We start from the raw sequence: 25,550 nt of genomic DNA, 5'->3' as shown, positions 1-25,550 counted from the left end.
AGGCCTGGTACCCAGTCCTTCCATCCCAGGTGTACCACAGGGCTTCTCCTGAACGTCTTTTTTTGGCAGATGAGCAGGTCAGCAGCTTGTCACCTTCTTGGTGGCTGGCTCTGGAAATTAAGGGTCATTCCCTAATGAAAATTAAGGGTCATTCCTGTCTCAGCTTTGCTCAGTGGGTGCTGCACTAGATACCACATTTAGATAAAAAAAGAAAATTATTTTGAGGGGTTTGGACTGGATCTGACTTTTTGTTTTTGCTGTAAATCCCTTAAATCACTGTTCATGCAGCTGAGGGAACGTGGAGTGTTAGTGTAGATCTTGGTGCTGGGTGTGAGTTCACCCCTGTGCACTTCCTTATCTCTGATGAAATATCACCTAAAAATTGCACCTCAGACTATAGCACATAAAAACTCTCTCTTAAGCAAGGCTTGGGAAATTTAAAGTGAAAAAAAAAAAACCTTTGTGACTGCTAAGAGAAAATTATTTCCTAAAGCCTCTCAGGGCCTCAGCTTGGCATTTTGGTGAATTTTTTGGGGCACTGTGTGACAGTTAATGCTGTCCCTTCCCATGGCTCTGGGAGGCCAGATGGGTTTGCTGCTGTGGCCAGGGTGTATTTTGGCACTGCCTGGCAGTTCCTTGCTGGGATCACATGACATTCCTTGCCTTTGGAGCTCATTGGGAAGGTTTATTTCAATTCTCAAAGTTAAAAATAGTCAACGTCATAGTTAAAAAGTCAGCAGGCACAGTGGCTCCTGCTCCAACAACTCGTGCTTTTACTAATTAGTATTAGTTGCTGGTCTGACTGTGCAGTTTTGGGGCCTTCAAGAGGAGTATCACCAAGTTGAGTAGAAGTGTGCACGTGCAGATTTTGGAAGTGTTTCTCACCAGTCACACCAGTGGCTGTTTGTTTGTGGAGTGCCTAAACTGGAGGGCAGAGGTGTTTTGTTCCCTGAATTCTGACCTGAATGTCTGGAGATGGTAGCTGTGACAGGTTTGTGTTGTCACGGTGGAATTTGGCAGGTGTTGGGGTACAAATTGGTTTTCTGCGTGGTGTTTAACTGCCCAAAGATGCCTTAAATGTGTTGTTTCCATAGTTTTCTGTAAGTTGATGTGGAAATCTAGAGGGAAGTGTCCTCAGTTGTAAGGGTGACCTCCATTAGCACCTTGGGAAAAACAGCCCATCCCTAAAGGAAGACCCCAAACACTGAGTTATCCAGGTCCACTCAGTTCTCTGTGTTATCCCAAACAGTGCAGCAGTGTGGCTGAAAATGGGATTTCAATTTCCCCCCTGCTCTCAGCAGCTCTCACACCTGCCCAGGTTGGCCCTGCAGCAGCAGTGACAATACAGGAACGTGGAAAGGGCTTTCCATGGAGGGAAATGGCAGCCCTGCAGCTGGGAGAGCAGAGTTTCAGGGAAAGCCTCCCATGGAGTCTGTGACCTGTAGCAACAAGGAAATGTGGTTTGCAGAGCCCTGTGTACACAGTGGGTGACGGGAGGTGGCTGTGGCTGGGTCCTTGGCTGGGGCTCTCCCGTGTTTGAGTAACCCCAGCAGCTCTGCTCCCTGCCCTGGCTTTGCTCACAGCTCTGCCAACAGCCTGGGACACACCAAAAACGTTCTGGGGTGTTTGCTGGGGGCTGGTTCATAGAATCCTGGAATGGGTTGGGTGGGAAGGGAGCTCAGAGCTCCCCAGTGCCACCCCTGCCATGGCAGAGACACCTCCCCCTGTCCCAGGGTGTTCCAGTGCCCAGCCTGGCCTTGGGCACTGCCAGGGAACCAGGGGCAGCCACAGCTGCTGTGGGAATTCATCCCAGCCCTTCCCCAGCTTCCCAGCAAACAATTCCTCATTCCCAAGATCCCCTCCAGCCCTGCCCTCTGGCACTGGGACCATTCCCTGGCTCCTGTCCCTCCATCCTTGTCCTCAGTCCCTCTGAGCTCTTCTGTAGGTTCCCTTCAAGCACTGAAGGCTCCATCTTTAGTTTGCAATGAAAAGAAGGATCTCAAGGAATGTTGAAACTGACCTCTTTTTAAGGAGAAGGTATGAGAAAAAGGTTTTAATTCTCTAAAACCAAAGGCCTGATTGCATATGTAAGGGAAGACACCCTAACAGAGCATTTCTGCTTCATGTCAGTAACTTCTGTCACTTCACATTCCATCTTTGCACATGGATCCTGCTCCATGGTGGCTGCTGGGAGGTAACTTACTGCCACAGTCTCACTTTGACTTTGAGTCACTTCAATCTAACATTTCCTGCTGCAGCAGCAGTTAAGCTCCTGGATGTGCTGAGGTGCCAGCCTGAGTGATTTCATTGCCCCTTCTCAGGCACTATAAATATTCCAGCTGGCATTTCTGCCAGAAATCCCAGAGTCATGGTAACCTCCCTGGGGAGGCCAGGCCTGAGCCTCACAGCCCTGCCCTGCTCATTGCAGGTACAAAAGGAATAAACCTTGGAAGGCTTAGTCCATCACAAATAATTTTAAGCTTTTACTGTTCTACAGCAATTTTCTGGTGCAAAAATAATTTTTATGGTATTTGGTTTTGAGAATTGTGGTGCTTGAGGGTCAATGAGTGGGTGCAGCTGCCCCTCTGGCACTGCTGCTCCTCCTCATTTTAGTGCTCTCCCAGCAGGTTGTCTTTGTTTTGAATGTTAAAAATGAGTAACTTCCAGGCAGCATATCCCTGAGATCTTATTTTTTAATATCTTTATTGGCACTCAGTGTGTCAGTTGTTGGTGGTTTGAAGGGAGCTGTGTATAAAGGATCCACAGGAGGTGGGCACACTTTGTGGAGCTCCTTGAGGTCCTTCCTTTGGCACCTGGAACAGGTAGGGAGGGAGTTTCTTCTGGCCAGGATGGCTGCTGAAGGATTTAAATGCCAGAACTGAGCCTAAGCGTGTAATCACTGTTGTCTGACTAAGTCCAATGCAAATGAAGGTGAGTCACAAAAATGTTTTCCCATGAAATCTCTAGTAACAGCTCAGGAGAACAAAGGGTGTGTGAGCATTGGGAGATTTCCTATCCCAGTGCTCCTGATGGGGGTAAAACTTCCCTGCATCTTTATCCCTCCCCAGTATTCCTGATGGAGGTAAAACTTCCCTGGATCTTTATCCCTCCCAGTGCTCCTGGTGGAAGGTAAAACTTCCCTGCATCTTTATCCCTCCCCAATATTCCTGGTGGAGGTAAAACCTCCCTGGATCTTTATCCCTCCCCAGTGCTCCTGGTGGAGGTAAAACTTCCCTGCATCTTTATCCCTCCCAGTGCTCCTGATAGGAGTAAAACTTCCCTGCATCTTTATCCCTGCCCAGTGCTCCTGGTGGAGGTAAAACTTCCCTGCATCTTTATCCCTCCTGGAGGTGCAGCTGTGTTTTGTATTCCTGAGCTTTACTCACCTGGCTGCAAGTCTGGAAATCCAGAGATAAAAAACAGTGGTTTTTGAGGTTTGTTTTATTTAGAGCACAACCAAAGCTGTGCTAAGAGTGTGCAAAACTGGTATTTTAAATGTGAAAGTATAGGAAAACTATTTGGATGAAATAATTATTTTTAATTCTTTCTTTTGCCTTTATTTGAATTGAATTTGAGTTAGAACCACTTGCTTTCAAATTGCTTCATCTTGGCACATTGGAGCACTGAAGTTTTTAAAAATTTGACCTCAGTAGTCCTCAGGTAATAAATCCAAGTTTGTTTGTGCATCCTGGGAGGATTTGTTCACTCAGGATTGTGATATATTTATGTCAGAAGGAAAGAGGGATCCCCAGGTAGAGAATGGAGAAAAACTTGCCAGATTTTGGGAAACAAATGATGGTTTGAGAGGTGAAGGTGCTGTTGCTGTGCAGGGGATGCAATGAAGTTTGAAAACCAAGTAGTTTCAGGATTCAAATAAAGCAGGGGTTAAGTGGGAAGTGCTGGCTTGCCTGTTCCCAGAGGTTGTGGCTGTTCCAGGCCAGGTTGGACAGCACTTGGAGCATCCTGGTTTAGTGGAAGATCTCTGCCCATGGCAGGAGGTGAAATGGGATCAGCCTCAAGGTCCCTTGAAGCCAAACCATTCCATAATGCCATTATTAAATCCCTGTTTTGTATCCTGCCTGCAGGAGCAGCAGCAGCTGTGAGTTGTGTTTGTGTTGTGCTCAGGTTGGACAGCACTTGGAGCATCCTGGTTTGGTGGAAGGTCTCTGCCCATGGCAGGAGGTGAAATGGGGTCAGCCTCAAGGTCCCTCGAAGCCAAACCATTCCATATTCCATCATTATATCCCATTTTTGTATCCTACCAGCTGTGAGTTGTGTTCATGCTGTGCCCAGGCTGTGGGCTCAGCCTGGCATGGAGCAGGTGAATCAGACAAGGAAAAATCCCAATAAACCCTGGCCCAGCAAAGCCCCCCTGATGCCAACTCCTGCTCAGCCATTTCTGTGACCTGAACCCACCAGGCAGCAGGAGAGGCCAAAGTCATTTCCACTTGGAGGTGGCTGCCAGGGGAATTTCGGAGGGGAAAAGATGGTGGCTGCAGAGTGAAAGTAGAAAATGGAAGTGAATCTGTAGGTGGGCATTGAGTACAGTGCTCTGGAGCCTGGAATCCCCTGGGCTCTGGGCTGCTGGAGGCTGGACAGGCATTGTTTGGCCTGGAGGGGGGTTGTCCTCTCTGTGTGCTGGGACAGCCAGGGGAAGGGTGACGGAGCGAGCTGGGGTTGTGTGATGCTGTACAAAAAGCTCGGTTTGGTTTTGGTTTTCTTTAGCAGGGCTTTTTGGGGCTTTTGTGTGTGAGTGGTTGGGGATTTTTTTCTCATGTAGGGCAGTGAATAATGAGCAGCAGTTTTGCACACGCCTCACAGAGCTGCTGATGAGGGGCTGGGGATGGCTGTGGTGAGGAGCTGAGGAACTGAGCTGGCTGCAAACTTCTCTGTGTAACGGGGCTGTTTTTTCAGCTGAGCTGGAGCAGTTCCCCGATGGGGCTCCTCATGTTACCCTCCAGATCTGTGCTGGGGGAGTGATAGGGCAGCAGGGGGCATGGAAACAGCAGAGGAGGTGGTGCTTGTACTCACAATTCCAGGATCCCTGAGGCTGGAAAAGCTTTCCCAGCCTATCCATCCAAACTGTGCCCAGTCTCCACCATGTCACCAGCCCAGGGCACTCAGTGCCACATCCAGGTGACACCTGCAGGGATGGGCACTGCCAACCTCCCTGGGCAGCCCCTGCCAAGGCCTGAGCACCCTTTCCATGCAGAAATTCCTCCTGATGTCCACCCTGAGCCTGCCCTGGCCCAGCCTGAGGCCATTTCCCCTTGTCCTGTCCCTGTTCCCTGGCTGTCCCCTCCTGTCAGGGACTTGTGCAGAGCCACAAGGGCCCCCCTGACCCTCCTTTTCTCCAGGCTGAGCCCCTTCCCAGCTCCCTCAGCCCCTCCTGGGGCTCCATTCCCTTCCCAGCTCCCTCAGCCCCTCCTGGGGCTCCATTCCCTTCCCAGCTCCCTCAGCCTCTCCTGGGGCTCCATTCCCTTCCCAGCTCCCTCAGCCTCTCCCGGGGCTCCATTCCCTTCCCAGCTCCCTCAGCCCCTCCTGGGGCTCCATTCCCTTCCCAGCTCCCTCAGCCTCTCCTGGGGCTCCATTCCCTTCCCAGCTCCATTCCCTTCCCTGGACACGCTCCAGCCCCTCCAGGTCTCTCCTGGCAGGAGGGGCCCAGAGCTGCCCCCAGCACTGGAGGTGCCCCAGTAGTGCCAGCACAGGGCATGGGCACTGCCCTGGGCCTGAGGGGTTCCCCATGAAAATTCACTTTCTGGTTGCAGTTCCACATCCACAGACCTGTTGGCAGCAGTTCCAGTGCCTGCCCTTCCCTCCTCCCAGTATGAAACAAAGCCCAAACTGGGCTCTCTCCTCTCCTGCTGCTGTTGCTGTCGGTGCCTCAGGCAAAGCTGGTCAGGGAAGGAGGTGAGCACTGCAGAGCTGCTTCCCTGGGCTCAGCCCTGTTCTGGCAGCCCTGCTGCTCCTCTGTCCTTGCTCTGGCACACTGGTGATGTGCAGCTGAAACTCAGCTCCCCAGATGTGCTGAGCACATTCAGGAGCCCTGCAGAGTGCCCAGGTTGGCTGCTCCAGTTAAGCCATCGCTGTTTCCAGGAGGGGACTGAGCTGTCACTTCAGCAGTGACAGAGATGAGGAGTTAGGAAGTCACTGATATTTTCTGGGGTAATGTGTGCACAGATTTGGAGCACAGGCTTCGTGATCTGTGGGCTGCTTGTGAATTTTCAGAGGCCAAACAAAATGTCTGTTGGTGTTGCTAGAAACATGTTCATGAATGCCCAAGCAGGAACACAGCCTTTGTTTTAAGTGCCCAATGATTAGTTTTTAGTGCCTTGTTGAGTGATAAACACAACTGGGAGGTGCAGAGAAGTGTTTTCCTCTTGACTCCTGGGTTTATGTCTTTTGAAAGAAAATCTTTTATGCCCTTGCAGAAGATTTTCTTCCCTCTGGCACAAGTTGCCCAGAAAAGCTGTGGCTGCCCCTGCATCCCTGGAGCTGTCTGAGGCCAGGCTGGACTTGCAGCACCCTGGGCTGGTGGAAGGAGTTCCTGCACATAGCAGGATGTGAGATGGGATGAGCTTTAAGCTCCCTTCCCACCAAACCATCCTGTGATTCACCAATTCTCTTTACCCTGAGAAAACACTTGATCTCTTCCACTCTCCAAGTCAATACTGATATTTAATTAGGGCATTGATTGAGAGGCTATTGATGAAAACCTCATCAGGGGACAGGAAGAATCAACCCTGACTTGAAGAGTCAAGGCAGATGTTGCTGCCTGAGGTCCAGGGAAGGGTTTTGCCTTGGCAGGCCCTGCTGTGTCCCTGCAGCCCCAGAGCAGGGCGTGGGCTCTCCCCACCCTGGGTACCCACAGCTTGCTCCCTGCTCCTCCTCCCTGGAGCATGGAAAGCCAGCGTGTCCCTGCTTGTTGGTGAGCTGGAGAGCCTCAGGAGGGATGGTGGCTGGGACAGGGCTGCTCTGCCAGCAGAATTCATCCCACCTGGGCTTGAGAAATGCTCACACAGCACCCCAGAGCAGAGCAGGATACACGGATTCTCCAGCAATCCTGTTGTGCCACCAGAAAGAGCAAAAAGTAGAGATTTCAGCCTTGCTTTGTGTAACTCTTGTGAGGGGGTAAGGTGTTTGAGAAATGCTTTGTGGAAAACCAGCCTGGCAAATTCCTGGTGCTGAGGGAATTCCCTGTGTGGCCCTGGAGAGCAGGGGAGAGACCAGAGCTGCTCCTGCAGGTTGTGTTGAGTGTCTGGTGTTTCGGTGCAGCTCAGCTGTGTGGGTTTTCCTCTCCCTGTGTGGGTTTGACTACAAGTCTTGTGTGGGTTTAACTAAAGTCTCTGCATGTTTTGGTTCTGTTCTGTAGCTAAAACAACTCCAGGCTTTCTCTCCCACTGGGATTGTGACTGTTCTCTGTAACCTGGAGGAGCACTCCTTTGTGTCTTGCATTTCCAAAATCTGACTTAGTGCTCCCAGAGAGACACCTGCTTTCTTGAGAGCCAACAGGTATGGGATTTCTACAGCTGGATCCATACCTGAACAGCTTTTTCCTCAAGGATGCTTCTCAAACTGCTGTGCTTTCATGTTTGGATGCACTGAAGCTGTTGTTGGACCAGGAGGAGTGCTGGAAGTGTCTCTTCCCAAACCCATGGCTCTGCTGTGGCATCGTGCTGCTGCTGCTGTGTGTGCTGGGAGTTCCTTTGGTGCTGGGATCAGCATCCTGCTTGGGGAGGCTGTCCTGGCCTCAGATCTCAACTTCAGAACCCTTAAATCCTGGTTCCAAGGGTGGGTGGTGCTCTGGTGGGTTCAGGTGCCATCTCAGCTTGTCCAGGAGGGTGGCTGACCTGGCCTGGGTCAGGGGATGGTACAGCCACTGGATTTATGGAAGGTTCTGGAAGGCTGGGCTTTGTCATGGCTCATCTGCACCTCATGAGAGCAAACTCTTGCCTCTGTTTCCTGGCAGCATTCCCTGAATGGGCTGTACCTGATCCCAAATAAGTTATTCTGTCCTGAGATGGTTATGTCTTAAGTGGGCCTCACTAGGATTGTAATCTTCTACACTGAAGGTGATTTTACATTTCCCTTCAGGTCTCACCATTGTGATCTTCTACACTAAAGGTGATTTTACATTTCCCTTCAGGTCTCACCATTGTAATGTTGTACACTAAAGGTGATTTTACATTTCCCTTCAGGTCTCACCATTGTAATGTTGTACACTAAAGGTGATTTTACATTTCCCTTCAGGTCTCACCATTGTAACCTTCTACACTAAAGGTGATTTTACATTTCCCTTCAGGTCTCACCATTGTAATCTTCTACACTAAAGGTGAAGTGGGTCTCACCATTGTAATGTTGTACACTAAAGGTGATTTTACATTTCCCTTCAGGTCTCACCAGCATTGTCATCTTCTACACTAAAGGTGATTTTAGGTTTCCCTTCAGGTCTCACCATTATAATCTTCTACACTAAAGGTGAAGTGGGTCTCACCATTGTAATGTTGTGTACTAAAGGTGATTTTACATTTCCCTTCAGGTCTCACCATTGTAACCTTCTACACTAAAGGTGATTTTACATTTCCCTTCAGGTCTCACCATTGCAATCTTCTACACTAAAGGTGATTTTACATTTCCCTTCAGGTCTCACCATTGTAATGTTGTGCACTAAAGGTGATTTTACATTTCCCTTCAGGTCTCACCATTGTAACCTTCTACACTAAAGGTGATTTTACATTTCCCTTCAGGTCTCACCATTATAATCCTCTACACTAAAGGTGATTTTACATTTCCCTTCAGGTCTCACCATTGTAATGTTGTGCACTAAAGGTGATTTTACATTTCCCTTCAGGTCTCACCATTGTAACCTTCTACACTAAAGGTGATTTTACATTTCCCTTCAGGTGCTCAGGTGCTGACTTTGGGCACCTGGAAGTAGGAGCTCACCTGTTGGTGTCTGACCTATTTATGTGCCAGGTGTCACCTCCTACCCTTCCAAGCAGGCCATGGTACCTGTTCTTCCTCCCCACCGAGTCCCCCTGAGGGCAGGAGGTGACACCTGGCATGCAGTGAGGGCACTTTGCACTTTCATTACTGCAGATCTGTAATAAATGCCTGAACTCGGGTCACTGGAATGCTGATAGTACCTAGAAGTTTCCAGTTCCTCAGGTAGCAGCATTGATTTCACACCTTCCCAGCCTTGCTGCAGGCTGTGTCTAATCCATCCTCTCCTCTCCCTTCTCCAGGTGGGATTAGGAGCTCCTGGGAAGCTGAGCTGTCACCTCCACCCCTGTGCACGTGGCAGGACGTGTGTGTGCCTCTGTCACTGGGGAGGGGGCTCGGGTGTGGAGTCTCAGCACAGCTGAGTGCTGGTTAAAGGAGTCCCTGAACACTCCTGATTCCTTGGGTGTGCTGGGGAGGGCTCTCATCTCCAGGGAACTTATTGATCTTCCCAGTAAGCAACAAAGTTACTCAGTTCGTTATTTTAGCTACACAAATATCTGGGAAAAGCAAAAGTAAATCCTGTCTGGGTCTTTGGGATTTGTGCTTCCTGTGGGTCTGTCCAGTACAACCTGGACAGGAATGTGAGTTCTCTGGGAGTCTGCTGTGTCTCATTCCTGTTTCAGGGAGCAGAAATGCTGTGTGTTCTTCAGAGGGGCTCACAAACCTGCAGCAGGGTTAGGCTGGCAGTGGTGGCTAGCTGAGGTGGCCATGTGCCACAGGGATGTGTCCCCAGTGTCATGGATGTGTCCCCAGTGTCATGGATGTGTCCCCAGCCTCGGGGATGTGTCCCCAATGTTAGGTTTGTGTCCCCAGCCTCGGGGATGTGTCCCCAACCTTAGGGACGTGTCCCCAGCCTCAGGGATGTGTCCCCAGCCTCAGGGATGTGTCCCCAATGTTAGGTTTGTGTCCCCAGCCTCAGGGATGTGTCCCCAGCCTCGGGGATGTGTCCCCAATGTTAGGTTTGTGTCCTCAGCCTCGGGGATGTGTCCCCAGCCTCGGGGATGTGTCCCCAACCTTAGGGACGTGTCCCCAGCCTCGGGGATGTGTCCCCAGCCTCGGGGATGTGTCCCCAACCTCAGGGGTGTGTCCCCAGCCTCAGGGATGTGTCCCCAGCCTCAGGAATGTGTCCCCAGCCTCAGGGACGTGTCCCAGTGTGCCTGAGCCCTTGACCCAGCAGGGAACAGGAGATGGAGCTGCCTGGGTTTGGGGCATGGCATGACAGGATGGATTGGGTTGGAAGGAACATTTAATGTTCCTTACTCCACCCCCTGCCATGGGCAGGGACACCTCCCAGGTTGTTCCAAGCTCCAGCCCAGCATGGGCTGTGTCAGAGAACATCCCCAGGATTTACAGGAAAAGAGCTGAGCTTGCAGCAGAGCTCTGCCAGCAGCTGGAGCAGCAGCCCCAGGGTGCCAGACCACAGCATGACAGTCCTTGTGTCACCTCTGGCAGCTGCTGGTGACAGCACCTGCACTTGCTCGGAGCAGAATGTCCCACACCACCTCTGTCTCGCCCACCTGCAGGGTCAGAAGCTTTCAAAGCTCTGAGGATCATAAGGAGACCTCACCAGCAGGAATCTCCCCTGGCTGCAGGGCTTTTGGTGGGGTCCAGAGCAGCTCTGACACTCTGGGAAATGGGATCCCCTCCTCAGGTCCTGCCCTGGCGCCCAGGAGCAGCAGCAAGGCTGAGGCAGCCTGTGGAGCACAGACTCTGTGCTTGTCACCCCACAGCAGGGCTGTGGTCATTTGGGGACTCTCATTGCCCCAGGGACAGCAGTGGCAGCAGCTCTCTGCACTTCTGTCCCTGTCACACACCACCTGCAGCACAGCTTTTCCCTGTTATCATCAATGCCAGCCTCCTTTTGTCCCCAGCACCAGTGGGGACCCCCAGGGCCTGAAGGGGCTCCAGGAGAGCTGCAGAGGGACTGGGGACAAGGCATGGAGGGACAGGAGCCAGGGAATGGCTCCCAGTGCCAGAGGGCAGGGCTGGATGGGATCTGGGAATGAGGAATTGTTCCCTGGCAGGGTGGGCAGGCCCTGGCACAGCTGGGGCTGCCCTTGGATCCCTGGCAGTGCCCAAGGCCAGGTTGGACATTGGGACACCCTGGGACAGTGGGAGGTGTCCCTGCCATGGCAGGGGTGGCACTGGATCAACTCTGACATCCCTTCCCATCCAAACCATTCTGGGGTCTGTGAACCTTCTTGCAGAATACAGCAACCTGAAAAATCCAAACAAGTCTCACAGCCTCCAGTGCTGCCCCAGGAGATTCCAGTGCTCTGGGTAGTAAGAAATGTTGCTTCTGGGTGTGTTGTGTGACATTCTTCCAGTTGTTTCCACATTTTCAAAGGCACATTTTTCCTGTTTCTCAGGCTTTTTCTGTGAGTTCAGTTTGACTGTTGCAGTATCAATAACAGCTCAAAAGGGTGATAAAACTTCCTGATAAATGTCATGCTTCAGGGCAATATCATAACAATGGGCCTTTATTTCAAGGTTTTTCCCTGCTGATGAACTGGAGAGCTCTGCCACTCATCTCACTTGCTGGAGAACTTAAGGTTTGGGTGGAAACATCTGGTGTTCCAATATCTGACCTCCTCCAGGAGCTGGAGGAGCTCTCATGGTCACGCTGCCCATGACCCTGATGTGTAGGAATTGCCTTACAGACTGCTAGAACTTGGTGTGAACAATGATCAGAACCTACTGCCACATTTTTTATTGATGCTGAGGGGTTAATAAATATATTTTTTTTTGATGTGTGAGTTGCTGATCAGTAAGTGGGAGCACCCCCAGCGATGTGGCAGCTGTTCATGGACACCTGTTGGATTATTGGAGCATCCTGCAGGAGCCTGGGGAGGGAACAGGTGTGTCCCCAATCAGCCATTCCCTGCTGGAAATGTCACCCAGCAAGGGCTGGCTCCCAGCCTGTCCCCAGCCCTTTGTGAGCAGCAGTGATGTGAGGTCACATGTGGTGCCAGCAGTGACAGAGCTCTCTGCTCTGGGCAGCTTGGCTGGGGACACTCAGAAATAATGGGATTGTTTTGTGTTGGTAAGAACACAAACAGGTTTTCCAGCACTGAATTGTCACATGGCTCCTTTTGGAGCAACCTGGTCCAGGGGAAAGTGTCCCTGCCCATGGAACAAGTTGAGCTGGAAGATCCTTCCCAACCCAAACCCTTCTGGGATTCAGTGATTCCCTGGCAGTGAATTGAATCCTTTAATGACCTCCCCAGCACAGCACCTCCTCTTTGGTAAAGCTGATGCTTTTCTGAATGAATTCACATTATCTGTCTTGTCCATCTGCTGAGTATAAATTAGCCAGGATAAGTGTTAACTTGAATTTTATTTTTATGTAAGTTGAGGGCAAAATTACCATTGCAGCAAGTAGTGCCAAATTCTGGGTTTCATAAATAGCAGTCTATGTGAAAGCAGATTCATGTGCTGTATTTATTTCCTAGCTAACAAATATAGCTTAAGCAGGGTGAGACATGCATGAAAACTGATTTAATTGGCTGTAATTGAACTTGAACATATTTAATTCATGTCCTTGGTGGTTTAGAGTAGAATTCCAATTGCAGACTGGGCTGTCTGGAGTCCAGACTTTGCCCTGCTGTGAATCTGGGTGTGGGACCTGATGGGCTCCTGACAGTGGGATTCTCGAGGAGATGCAGCTGCTTCATGTGATGTCCTCCCTAAAAATAGGGGCTGCTGAAGGCCTGGACCAGAGTTAATTGAGTATATTGGAAAATGAAAGATGTAATGGCAGGGAATTAAATCAGCCCTCAAAGCTGGAATTAACTGACACTGAGCAGACTTTGCTGCTGCATGGGAACAGCTCTGAAGGAAGTTCTTTTTCTTGCTAGAGCTTCATTTCCTTTTTTTCCCCCCCCTTAGTACCTTATGAATAAAAACCTTATTGTCTGTCTTGTCTCTTGGTATGCATAAAACATCACTAAAATAGTTCCTTTGTTCATTTTCTTTTGTTTTGTTTGTGGGAGCCTTGTGTAAGGTTTAGCTGCTGCAATAACAAAATGATCAAATTTCTTTTTTCTGGAAGAAATAACTGCTTGTGTTGAAGCCGTGGTCTCGGGGACCTCAGTGACAGTGTAGGTGGTGTCAGCAGGAACCTGGAGCCTCCTTTCTGCACAGAGATTGTTTTTACACAAAGATTTGAGCTCTGCTTTCATGTGACTCGTGAAACTTTCCCTGGGGGGAGTGTGGGTCAGCCAGACCTCCCTGGAGGAAAGTTGCACTGATGTTTGTGAGCTGAAGGCAGCTGGGGAGGATGAGGATGTTCCATATTCTGGCTTCAGAAATGTGAAGCAGTCGCTGCCCCACACTGATGGTGCACACAGAAATTTCCAAGGGGGTGCCAGAGATGGTGCCAGAGATGGTGCCAGGCTCTGCTCAGCGGTGCCAGTGACAGGACAAGGAGCAAAGGCCATGAATTCAACACAAGGAGCTCCTCCTCATGGGGAAGAACTTCTGTCCATGGAGTGACAGAGCCCTGGGAGGATGTGGGGTCTCCCTCTCTGGAGATGTTTCAAACCCACCTGCTCCAGGTGATCCTGGTTGGTCTGGAGGGTCTCCAGAGATCCCTTCCAGCCCCAGCAGCTCTGGAATTCTCTGTTGTTGTCTGGGATAAACACGTTGGATTCTGGGCTCTTGGAAAGTGCCTGTGTCTTCATGTCCAGGTCACAGTGCTTGGGAGATGCTCCATTTTATGGGAAATGTTCCATCTTATGGAAATAATCCATATTATGGAAATGCTCCATTTTATGGGAAATGCCCATTTTATGGGAATGCTCCATCTTATGGGAAATGCTCTATTTTGTGGGAAATGCTCCATTTTATGGGAATATTCCATATTATGGGAAATGTTCCATCTTATGGAAATAATCCATATTATGGAAATGCTCCATTTTATGGGAAATGCTCCATATTATGGAAATGCTTCATCTTATGGAAACGCTCCATCTTATGGAAATGCTCCATTTTATGGAAAATGCTCCATCTTATGGGAAATGCTCCATTTCGTGGGAAATGCTCCATTTTATGGAAATATTCCATATTACGGGAAGTGTTCCATCTTATGGAAAATGCTCCATCTTATGGGAAATGCTTCATCTTATGGAAATGCTCCATCTTATGGGAAATGCTCCTATGGGAAATGCTCCATTTTATGGAAAATGCTCCATCTTATGGGAAATGCTCCATCTTATGGGAAATGCTCCATTTCGTGGGAAATGCTCCATTTTATGGAAATATTCCATATTATGGGAAGTGTTCCATCTTATGGGAAATGCTCCATCTTATGGGAAATGCTCCATCTTATGGAGATGCTCCATCTTATGGAAATGCTCCATCTTATGGGAAACGCTCCATCTTATAGGAAATGCTCCATTCTGTGGAAATGCTCCATTTCATGGCAATGCTCCATTTCATGGCAATGCTCCATCTTATGGAAATGCTCCATTTCGCGGGAAATGTTCCATTTTATGGGAAATACTCCATTTTATGGAAATGCTCCTCTCCCCAGTTATCTCCTGAACTTTGCCCACGTGCTGATATGTGCTGGCTCAGGGATCAAACCACCAGATCAGACTGTGCCACGAAGCCTTGGCCCACTGGCTGGGGCTCTGCTCCTGCCCAGGTGGGACAAACTCCTCCCTGCAGGTGCAGCTCCTGCCTGGGAGCCTGGTTGGGATCAAGCTGGGCCTGGCAGCACCATGGGGGCAGAGTTAGGTGAGTTAATGGCTTTAATCCACCAGCCACAGCTGATGGCATGATCAGTGCAAACAGCTTTTCCATATATCCAGTCCCTGTGCCAACCCTCCCATCCTCAGCCCATCACCCAAAGGCCTCTCCTTCCCCAAAGCTCTCTCATCACCCACTCAGCATCAGGCCTGGCTGCTGTGGGCACTGCTCAGCATTCCCTGGAGCTTTCCTGGCACAGCCAGAGCCCTCCCAGGTGCCCTGGTGGCTTTGCCAGAGTGAGAGAACCAGAACCACGATGTCCCTTGGTGCTGCCTCAGCCTCCACCCCAGCTGAAATCACCCAGGCTGTGTTTGTTAATCCCCCAAATTAGCATTGGCAGGGCTTGGAAGTATCCAGGGAAGGCCTGGACGTGGCACTCAGTGCCCTGGGCTGGTGACAAGGTGGCACTGGGCACAGCTGGACTCCATCCTGGAGTTCTTTTCCATCCCAGATGATTCTGTGGTAGCTGAGTTTCTCAGGTGTGGCTCCTTGTGCTGCTGTCCCTTCCTGTGGAGCTGGAGGAGGATGTGGTGCCTCTCAAGGTAGAAATAGGTTGGTTTGAGCTCTTGGGGGCTTAACTTCAGTCCCTTGAGTCCCCTTTCCCTCCAGCCACCTCTCACTAATGGTTGTAAGCTCACACACCTTTGTTCCTCCCTTGGAGGAGCTGTCACCTTCACTTGACAGAAAAATTGAAATTTATCTGCAAAGATTGGTACAAAATGCATGGCTGGCACTTTGTGTCAGTATTAAATACCTGCAGCAGATCGAATGAGGAACCTGGAACCTGAGGTTGATGTGGAGCTCTTGGAAAGACCTTGTGTGTCATCACAAATGAGAAAGAGACATTTGGAAATCCCTCCCAGGCAGGTCCCCGTTTGCTGTGTGGTACCAGGGCCTTCCCCAGCTCCTGATTATTTGGATTTTAACTGCAGGTGTGGGCTGAGCAGCACTCACATTGTAATCCATCTGTCAAACATGAGCAGTGCTGCTTGAGGAGCAGCAGCTCTGGGGAATCCCTGATGTTGATTCTCTGCTTCCTCACAGCCCTGTGCCCTCCCAGACCTAAATGTGTGCATAGAATCTGTATTTTTAAGGAGAAAAAAGTCAGCTGATAAAAGGATTTACATGTGCAAGTATCCAGTGTGTAATAGCAAGGTAATGGACTGCTCCCTGTTGGAGGGAATAAGGTGGAACAAAGAAGATTGTTCCTGGCAGTGATTAATATTTTAATTTAGGTGATGAGCAGTGGAGAGGTGAAAGGTCCCCCGTGCCATGGAGGTGCTGTGTGGGGAACACACAGCTCCCACCACCTCTGTCTCCTTGGCCACTTCATATTTTTAATATTTTCAACAAGAATTCTTGGAAGCCTTTTGCAGTGACTTACCTCAGGTGTTAATTTGTGATTTTTAATACAAATCTCAAAACCAGTCATGGAGAAGGTTTAAATTGAGACTTGCAGTGAGACAGTTTTGGTTTTCTACATTTGCTGTGCATCCCTGGAAGGGCCAGTGGCAGAGATCTCACCTGCCCACAGCTCCTTTGCTGCTCTGATGGCAACAGGAGCATTCCAGAAAGGAATTTCCAGTTAGGAAGGTCTCCTCCTCTCCTGGAGTTGTGAACCCTGTTCAGCTGTGAATTGCTGGGTGCTGTAAGGGCAGTATGAGGTGGCTTTGGGAAGATCCCCAAATTCCTCCAGCAGTGGAGATGTGGATGAATTGCCAGCAAGTGGCCATTCCCAGACACCAGGTCAGGCTGGATAACAGCAGCCTCCTATTGTCTGGGGGGGATTAGGCTGGGATTTGGGGGGATAGAAGCAGAGTCCTGCATTTGTCACCCAGATGAACATTCAGCCAGTCCCTGGTGGGCTGCTCAGGGCTGGTTTGCATCAATCAGATCTCCCTGTACCCTGCTGGGGATGTGTGACAGGGACTGAGGCACACACATGCATCAGGAGGGGAATGTAGGTCAGCCCAGGAGCTGCTGTCTCACAGGACTGTCATCTGCTTCGTTAAGAATAGATTAATTGGGAGGAGAAGATCTGGCTCTGGTGCTGCTGGTGCTGCTGCCCCTGTCCCGTGTCCTGCCTTACATCACCAGCTCTGGAATTCCTCTGGATTGCTCTGGGGCTGGACAAACTCAGCCTGGAAGGGCAGTTTTATAAAATATTGGGGAATGGGGGTACAGGACAGGGCCAGGGGGTCACTAAGAGGGGCTGGTGGAGCTCGAGCAGCCTCTTGGAAAGGAAATACACTTGGGTTTAAGGATCTCTAACTTGGCAAATTTTGTGTTAAAAGCTGAAGTGCTTTGTTTGGATTTTGGGAATTTACTGCATTCCTAAAAATAGATGCTGGGATTAAATAAAGTTTTTTCAAGATACACATGCTCATGCTAGCACATATCACTGGATAAGAGTTTTTAACTTCCCTTTACAGAGTGAAATCTAGTCATAATTCCTCTTCTTGGTACCTGCTGTACAAAATACCAATTTTCAGGAAGCTGCAGCTCCTGTGGATCCCCAGCAGTTGGATACAGCTCTTCCCATGGGAGTTTCTGTGCTGCTGCTGTGAATGTTACCCAGAAAAGCAGTTTGGTGTGGATCATGCATGGTGGGGACGGATGGAGGATAAAGCAGGGAATGTTTGCCCAGGTGATAATTCAGGGGGAAAAGCCAAGGGTGCAAGGGCTGGTTTGGTGAGTGGGTGATGAGAGAGGCCTTTGGGTGATGGACTGAGGTTGGCACAGGGGCTGGATGTTGGGAAAACTTAACACTGATCATGCCATCAGTTGTGGCTGGTGGATTAAAGCAATTAAACCACTTGACTCTGTTCCCATGGTGCTGCCAAGCCCAGCTTGATCCCACCAAGGCTCCCAGACAGGAGCTGCACCTGCAGGGAGGAGTTTCTCCTGCCCACATGTGGAGCTTTCTGAGACCCCTGGGATGGTTGGCCTTGGTGATTGTTTCCATTTCCACAATTCTGTTCTGTCACTGAGCTCAGAGCACATTTCCCAAGGTTCCAGCTGAGGTGTGTGTTACTTTATTCATGTGAGGTATGTGCTGACTTTGTTCAGATCCAGCTTCAGGTGCTCTCTCAGGGCTGAGCTGTCACGACTTGAAACCTTGCAGAGCAGGACCAGTGAGTTCCTGCTGCAGCTCTGCTTTGCACACTCTGCACTGGCAGAAACTTCCTGCAGAGAAGGTGAAACACCTGAATTCACTGAAAATTCGCTGAATTTCTGCTTTGCTAACACACAGATCCATGATTTACTCATACCTTGAGTTGTTTGTTACAGCCCTGGTGGTGGGATGTCAGCAAGGATGGAGCTGCAGGTGTGGAAGAGGAGAGCAAGGACAGCCAGGAGCCATTCCAGTGTCACTGTGGTGACTGATCCTCTCTGGCTTGTTCCCAGGGCTGCTCCTGCCTCTCCCCACAGCTGTGGCAGCCCAGGCTCTGTCTCTGGGAGTCCTCCCTGCCTCTCTTCATTTCCTGGGGCCCCTTTGCTCCCCCTCCAGGCATGGGCTGTGTGTCTGAACAAGCCAGGCAGGAACTCCTCATCCTGCCTTGGACTCCTGAGTCACTGCACTTGGGAGGGAACTCCCCTGACAGTTTGTACCACGGGCTGGAGTGCTTTGGAGAGCTTTTATCCTGGCTCTGAGTAGTGTGGGAGTAGCCTGTGGTGAGGAGGGCTGGGAATGTGCATAGATCTGGGCTCTGCTGCCCATGTGTGCTGGGGCCTGCATTATTTATAACTTGCAGCTCTTTGTGTGGGCTTGGCTCAGGCCAGCAGAGCTCTTGGCTTCTCTGATCCAGGTGTTCTGGGCTGGGAGATTCCTCTGGGGTCTCTGTGGCTGGCTGGGTTAGACAGACAGACAGACAGACAGAGCCAGGACACAGGGAGTGGCTCCCATGGGCAAAGGACAGGGATATTGGGAAGGAATTCCAATATTCCCCTTGGGAAGGAATCCCAGTGTTCCCCTTGGGAAGGAATCCCAATATTCCCCTTGGGAAGGCCCTAGCCCAGGTTTCCCCTGGATCCCTGGCAGTCTGGACAGGGCTTTTGATGCCTGGAAATAGAACACAAACTTTTCCACCTGGGGCAGTGGAAGATGTCCCTGCCCATGGCACAAAGAGGGACAAGATGAGCTTTAATGTCCCTTCCACCCCAACCATTCTGGGATTCAGTGAATGCTATTTTTTCTGTTTCCTTGAGGAATCCCTGGCCACATGTGAGTGTAGGAAGGATCCATGCAGGAGTGGCTGCTCTCCCAGCAGGGATGTGTGTGCTGGGATTCTGTGCACACACCCAGCAGCAGGTGAGCTCTCCCCTGCAGGAGGAGGAGCAGCTTCTGGGTTTACTGAGTTATTACTCTGTGTTTACTCAGGGGATTAAGTGTGTTTGAGCTCCCAGAGCAGGGTGTGTGCAGGGCTGTGGACTTGGGGCATCCTCCTCCAAAGGCATGAGCAGAATTGGTGCTGCCTGCTGGGTTTAAACCAGGAGCACCCCCTGTCAGACCCAGAGCATGCTCAGGCTTCTTGTTTTAGTTCCATCCCTGGTTTTTTTGTTCTGGTCCAGCTGCCTTTCCCTGTTCCCACTGCCCTTCCCATGTACCTGACTGTGCTACACATGATCAGGGCTGAGCACAAGGAAGGGTTCAAATGCAGTGCAGTCCTCACTCCTGGTGAATAAATGTTTTGTTAGGAGGGGTAGCCATGGCCTGAAGTGTCAATTCCTTAATCTGGATGTTCCTGGTACTGTTTAAAAGAAGCCAGCTGGTCCCAAGCTTTCAGATTTCCTCATTGCCATCTCTCATTGTCAGGGAGTGAGTTTTGGGATGCCTAGTGACCCCTCTTGCTGTTTCATTGGAACTTTCTCCTGAGAAAGAAGAGCTCCCAAAGCTCTGATGGTCGGAGATTCTCCTGTCAGAGAAGTTTTGGGACTGGGGGAGGACAGTGGGGGTTTTATCTCCCTTTGCAGCCCCATTCTGGCAGTTCCTCCCCTCCACAGGTGGGTGCTGTGCTGGCTGCCAGAGGTGGCAAAGCCTGACTGCAGGAGGAATTGCCATGAGTGTCCAGGCTTGTCCCAGCCAGCCTAAAGCTTCCCACTCCCTCCCACATCACCTGAGTTTGGCTCCCTGATAAATCTCAGGCTTTCCCTCAAGCCTTTGTCAAAGGATGAGGCCAGGAATAGCTTCAGATTCTCTTTCCTGAGTGCCCTTTCAGAGAGCTGTGATTCTTACAGGTGGCACTGGCTGATGGAGGCCTGTTCCTCTCTCACCTCCCATGGATGAGGCAAAGGAGACACCCCAAGGGGCTGGGAGGGGCTGCAGGAATTGGGCAGTGTAACCATAGAAGAGATCAGGGATTGGTTTGGCTTGGAAGTTCTGGGTGCTGAGAATTTCAGACTTTCTGTGCTGACAGACTCTGACCCCCAGGACAGCACTGCATTTGACCTGAGGCCGTGGAGAAGCTTCCAGAATTGATTGAGAGCACTGGGATTGTGGGTGTGGAGTTGGTTAGAAATGTGTGATGTCACAGGGTGGAAATTTTGTAGAGTTTGGTGTTTTAGAATATAGTCATATATATGAAGCAAATGGAGGTTTTAGGGTGGTGGCAGGTTGTTCTTCTTCTTCCTTCTTCTTCATGGCTTTGGGTGGTATTTTGTAATTGGACAGAAAAGTTCACATTGCAGACTTGGACTGATTAGTTATTGGGTTAAAAGTGAAAATAATTTAGGTGTCATTTCTTAATTGGATAGTTTAGCTTTAAAAGATCTTGTACATGAGACAGTTGGCCATTTTGTGCCTTGTTACAGAACTCACTGCTGTGAGACTGTGACACAGGTAAGAAATAATAAACACTGGACTGTGAATGTGAGCCATCCTCTGCAGTGCCTTCAGTCCTGACCTCAACAGAGGTAGAAAAAGGAAGCTGAAAACCAGCAGCCCTTAAAGCTCAGCTCCATGCCATGCAGGACACCTTCCACTATCCCAGGTTCCTTCCAGGCCTGTCCAGCCTGGCCTGGAGCACCTCCCTAGCCCTGTCCAGCCCAAGGAAGGGCTTTAATGGCCACAGGAAAGTGTAAACCTTATCCTTGCTGCCTCACTTCTTGGGAATTCCTGTGTTGAATGAACAACTCTTCCATTCACAAAGTGTGCAGGAACAGACCCAGGACTCACAGCAATCCCAGGAGCACAGGCTGTGCCACACCTGGAGTCAGGGTGGAGCTGGGATCCTCCAGGTGTGCTTGGAGCTTACACAGGGCCCAGGAACCAGCCCCAAATGCCTTCTTTTAAATAACAAAAATGCAATAAAGAGAACTGACAGCAGCAGCAATAATTAATAATTAAAATTACCAAATTAACTTGGGGGTGCAAAGATTTGTCTGGTCTTTCTAAACTCAGCAATTTCATGCTGAGGTCCCCCAAGTCTTGAGAGAGATGGAGTCTCTGGGATTGGAAAAGACCCCCAAGACCCTGGAGTCCAAGCTGTGCCCAGTGCCCAGGGCACCGAGTGCCACATCCAGGAATGCCCTGGACACCTCCGGGGATGGGGATTCCATCCCTTTCCAAGGCTGACCACCCTCTCCAGGAAGAATTTCCTCCTGATGTCCTCCAAGCCCTCCCAGAACCAAACTTTCCAAATAAGTGCAGAACTCTAAACTCTTAGAAGAAATTCAGTTCTTGCAAAGAGCCTTTAGTGCCTCAGAGTGTCATTTACTCAGGGCAGCAGCCATTAACCTTGGTTATCAGTTAAGATAATTATTAATTATTTCGTAAGAAAGCTTCAGCAGCAAATCCACTTTCTCTTTCCAAGGAAAGCCCAGCACAAGCTCATCAGGCAAGAGCTGAGAGTTCTGCTTTTAATTAAGCTCTTAATGATCTCAGTTGCTGCTTAAGTCTTTCAAAACATTTCTGCTGTGAGGATTCAGAGCTGCTCAGTGTGGATAGCACCATCCCAAACCTACACCTTTGTGCCAGCACTGCTTTCCTGAGGTTTTCTAGCAGCTGTTTTCTGCCTCCTTCATCCTTCAGCAAGGTCTCAGTGTTAATTTTTCCAGGTGTTATCCCCAGCATTGGGTGCTGGGACTTTGCTGGGACAAGGATTTCACTTGGTGTGAGAGATTTGGGAAGCACAAGCTCAGACAGGAGAGTTTATTTTGGAGGGGCAATAGCAAACCCCAGGCCTGGACGGTGGCACTGCTGGATTCCAGCTCAGTGGGTACCTGTGGAGGAACACATGGATTACACAGAATTACACAGCTGGCAGGAAAAGCCTTGACTCCTCACCTTGCTAAAACAAAACCCAAACAAAAGCTGAACTCTGTTTTGGTGGTACAGTGACTTCATTTGTAGCTGACAGATTTGCAGACTGGGTAATCCAACAATAATCTCCATCCTCATCCCTGGCAGTGCCCAAGGCCGGGTTGGATGGGGCTTGGAGCACCCTGGGACAGTGGAAATGTCCCTGCCTGTGCCAGGGAGTGGCACTGGATGGGCTTTAACGTTCCAACCCAAACCATTGCATGGTTTTCCCATCAGCTGGGGCTCTTGGAGAAGGTGCTGTGGCTCTGGCTGAGGACTTCACCTCCCTCAGGGTGACCAGCACGGGGAGGAGCTCAGCTGGGCACGGCCATGCAGGCACCTCCTGCTGCTCCTCGGGAGATGGGGGTGTGCTCAGGGAACTCAGGTGCCGAGAGCTGTTCCTTGAGTCACACTTCAAATCCTGGCTGTTCTCAGAGCCTGTGCCACAAAGCTGGGCAGCTGGAGCACACAGGATTTAAATTAGAGTCAATGAGGCTGGAAAAGGGATCTCAGACCATCCCCAGCACTGCCCCATGTCCCCAAGTGCCACATCCACAGGGCTTTTAGATCCCTCCAGGGATGGGCACTCCAGACCTCCCTGGGCAGCTGTGCCAGGGCAGGACAGCCCTTTCCAGGTGGGAATTGCTCCAAATATCCACCCTGAGCCTGCCCTGGCCCAGCCTGAGGCCATTTCCCCTTGTCCTGTCCCTGTTCCCTGGCTGTCCCCTCCTGTCAGGGACTTGTGCAGAGCCACAAGGGCCCCCCTGAGCCTCCTTTTCTCCAGGCTGAGCCCCTTCCCAGCTCCCTCAGCCTCTCCTGGGGCTCCATTCCCTTCCCTGGTGAACCTGAGGGTGAATTTTGCACGTTTGCTTTCCTTCCCGAGCTGAGCACAGCAGGGTGCTGTGCTGCTGCAGCGTGTGCACAGCAATTATTCATGAATTCCAGACAAAATGCACTCGGTGCTGCTCTGCTCTTGGCCTGGGCTGGGCTGGGTGGGGTGTGCCTGTAGGGTGGGGCGGGATGGCCCTGCAGGATGGGGTGTCCCGGTAGGATGGAATGGGATGTGCCTGCAGCGTGGGATGTCCCTGTGGGATGGGATGGGATGTCCATTCAGGGTGGGATGTCCCTGCAGAGTGGGATGTCCCTGTGGGATGGAATGGGATGTCCCTGCTGGGTGGGATGTCCTTACAGGATGGGATGTCCATTCAGGGTGGGATGTCCCTGCAGGGTGGGATGTCCCTGTGGGATGGAATGGGATGTCCCTGCAGAGTGGGATGTCCCTGCAGAGTGGGATGTCCCTGCAGGGTGGGATGTCCCTACAGGATGCCTGTCAAGCTCCAGCTCGCAGCCGTGCCCTCCTCCTGCCCTACATTCTGCTTCCTCCCGCCCCGCGTCCTCCCCGTGCTCAATGGGGGCTTTGTTTGGAAGGAATGCAAACAAAATTCGGGCTGTGTGAAAGGGCCAGCTCATCATTTGTACCTCTGCAGTGGACTGGAAAATAATGTTTTCTCCCTCCCTCCCTCCCTCTGCAAGCGGTGGCCGTGGGTCTGTCACTTGTCAACAACAGTCACTTTGTGATTCAGTGGCAGAGGGGGGATCTGGCAGGGGCTTGGGAAGGTGGAAAGTGATATGGAAATGATTATGGACTTAAAGCTGCTCTGCTGCTGCAGCTCCTGGCTCTTCATTAACATCTCATATCGGAGAGAGCTGCAAGCACAAATCCCTTGAGCCAGTGGTTGTGTATCCAGCAGGACATTGAGGGTTTGAGCCTGCACAGCTACAGGGGGGCTGTGGGCAGCATTCCCTGTGGCTGTGGCATGGAGGGGCCTGCCTTCAGTGCCCAGTGTGAGCTGGCAGCCCCTGGAGCTGCTCCTGGGCTGTGACTGCCACGGCTGGCAGAGCAGACCCCGTGTTTGTGTGAGGGCAGTGCTTGCAGGAGCCCAGAAACTCCATCAATGCTTCTGTGCTTTCTAAAGCTGAGTTCAGGTGTGTCACACCTGGGCCCATGGAATCCCAGAGTCCCAGACTGGTTTGGGTTCAAAAGGACCTCAGAGCCCATCCAGTGCCACCCTTGCCATGGCAGGGACACCTTCCACTACCTCAGGGTGCTCTAAGCTTTGTTCAACCTGCCAGGGATCCAGGGACAGCCCCAGCTGCTCTGGGCACCCTGTGCCAGCGCCTGGGAACAATTCCTCATTCCCAATCTCCCATCCAGCCCTGCCCTCTGGCACTGGGAGCCATTCCCTGCCTCCTGTCCCTCCATCCCTGTCCCCAGTCCCTCTGCAGCTCTCCTGGAGCCCCTTCAGGCCCTGCCAGGGGCTCTGAGCTCCCCCTGGATCCTTCTCCCATCCAGGTGAGCACCCCCAGCTCTGCCAGCCTGGCTCTGGTGGCTCCTCTGGGCTCTCTCCAGCAGCTCCAGGTCCTTGTGCTGTTGGAATGCCCAGGGCAGGTGGAATCCCTGGGCACATGGACAGAATCCCTCCCTTTTCTGCTGCCCACACTGAAGGATCAGCCCAGGCCTTGGGAGATTTGGGGTTCTCATGTCCAGCTCTCACCCACCAGCACCCCCAGGCTGCTCTAAGCAACAGGTGAGGACTGGAAATGGGCAGGAAATGCAGAAGTGACCTGTGAGGATCTGCCTGTTGTAAACTGTGCTGAAGGGTAGCAAACATTTCCATATCTTAGTTGGAACATCTGCAGTTGATAAGGTTTTCCTAAGCCTGGCCCGTGTTCTTCCAGGTTTTCCTGTGAATTCCAGCTTGTCCTGCTGAAGGTGATAAATATCTTACCCACACTTAATGAGGGAGTAATTTCATGCTCATCTTTAATTCATGAGCTCTTTCATTATCCCCCTGTGATGACGAGATGTCTGTTCAGGTTTTCTCTGCCCGTTGCCCTCTCCAGCTCTTTCCTGAAGTGAATTTTCCTGGAAACCTCCCCATATGTGTTTTCTGGGAAGCCTTTGTGTTTCTGCTGTTTATTGTCAACAGCCTGGCTGGCCAGGCACTGCAGCCGTGCAGGGGTCTGCTGGAACTCCTCTGGAAGTGTTTCCAGGGAAATTCATTGCTATTTATAACAACCTTGCTGCTCTGAGGGCTGAACTGGTATTATATTGGAATGGGAGCTGACTGTAACATGGGATTAGAGATTTATTTTATCCCTAAATACTGGAGTTGGCTAAATCCCTCACAGTGAAGAGAGGAGTTAATTTCCTTGGCTGGGTTAATAGTTTACTTTATCTTAACACATTAAAAGTGGCTCTCAAACACTCTGCTGCATCTGGGCACAGCCCAGAGGTGACTGTCACCATATAAAATATTTCATTGACACGTTTGGTGTTCATTTGTTTGGTTGTGTTGCTGGGGACACGACATGGCAGCAAACACCTCCCTGAAATGCTGACAGAAATACAGGGCTGGGTGGATGTGGGGCAGTTTTGTATCTTGGCAATCAATCCTTGAGCAGGTTTGTATTTCCAGTCACGTTTGTGTGACAG

The 25,550-nt window shown here is 50.8% G+C and overlaps 1 protein-coding gene across 1 annotated transcript in view; it reads left to right on the top strand.

Moving 5' to 3' along the window:
• RAB10 (RAB10, member RAS oncogene family) overlaps window positions 1–25,550 on the top strand; it is a 45,233-nt gene that overhangs the window by 1,194 nt on the left and 18,489 nt on the right. The gene's annotated exons all lie outside the window — the stretch shown is intronic.

The sequence above is a fragment of the Melospiza melodia genome, chromosome 3 (assembly GCF_035770615.1).
Source record: "Melospiza melodia melodia isolate bMelMel2 chromosome 3, bMelMel2.pri, whole genome shotgun sequence".
NCBI classification, from domain to species: Eukaryota; Metazoa; Chordata; class Aves; order Passeriformes; family Passerellidae; genus Melospiza; species Melospiza melodia.
The sequence above is the reverse complement of the archived record's forward strand: the minus strand, read 5'-3'. Positions and strand labels throughout refer to the sequence as shown.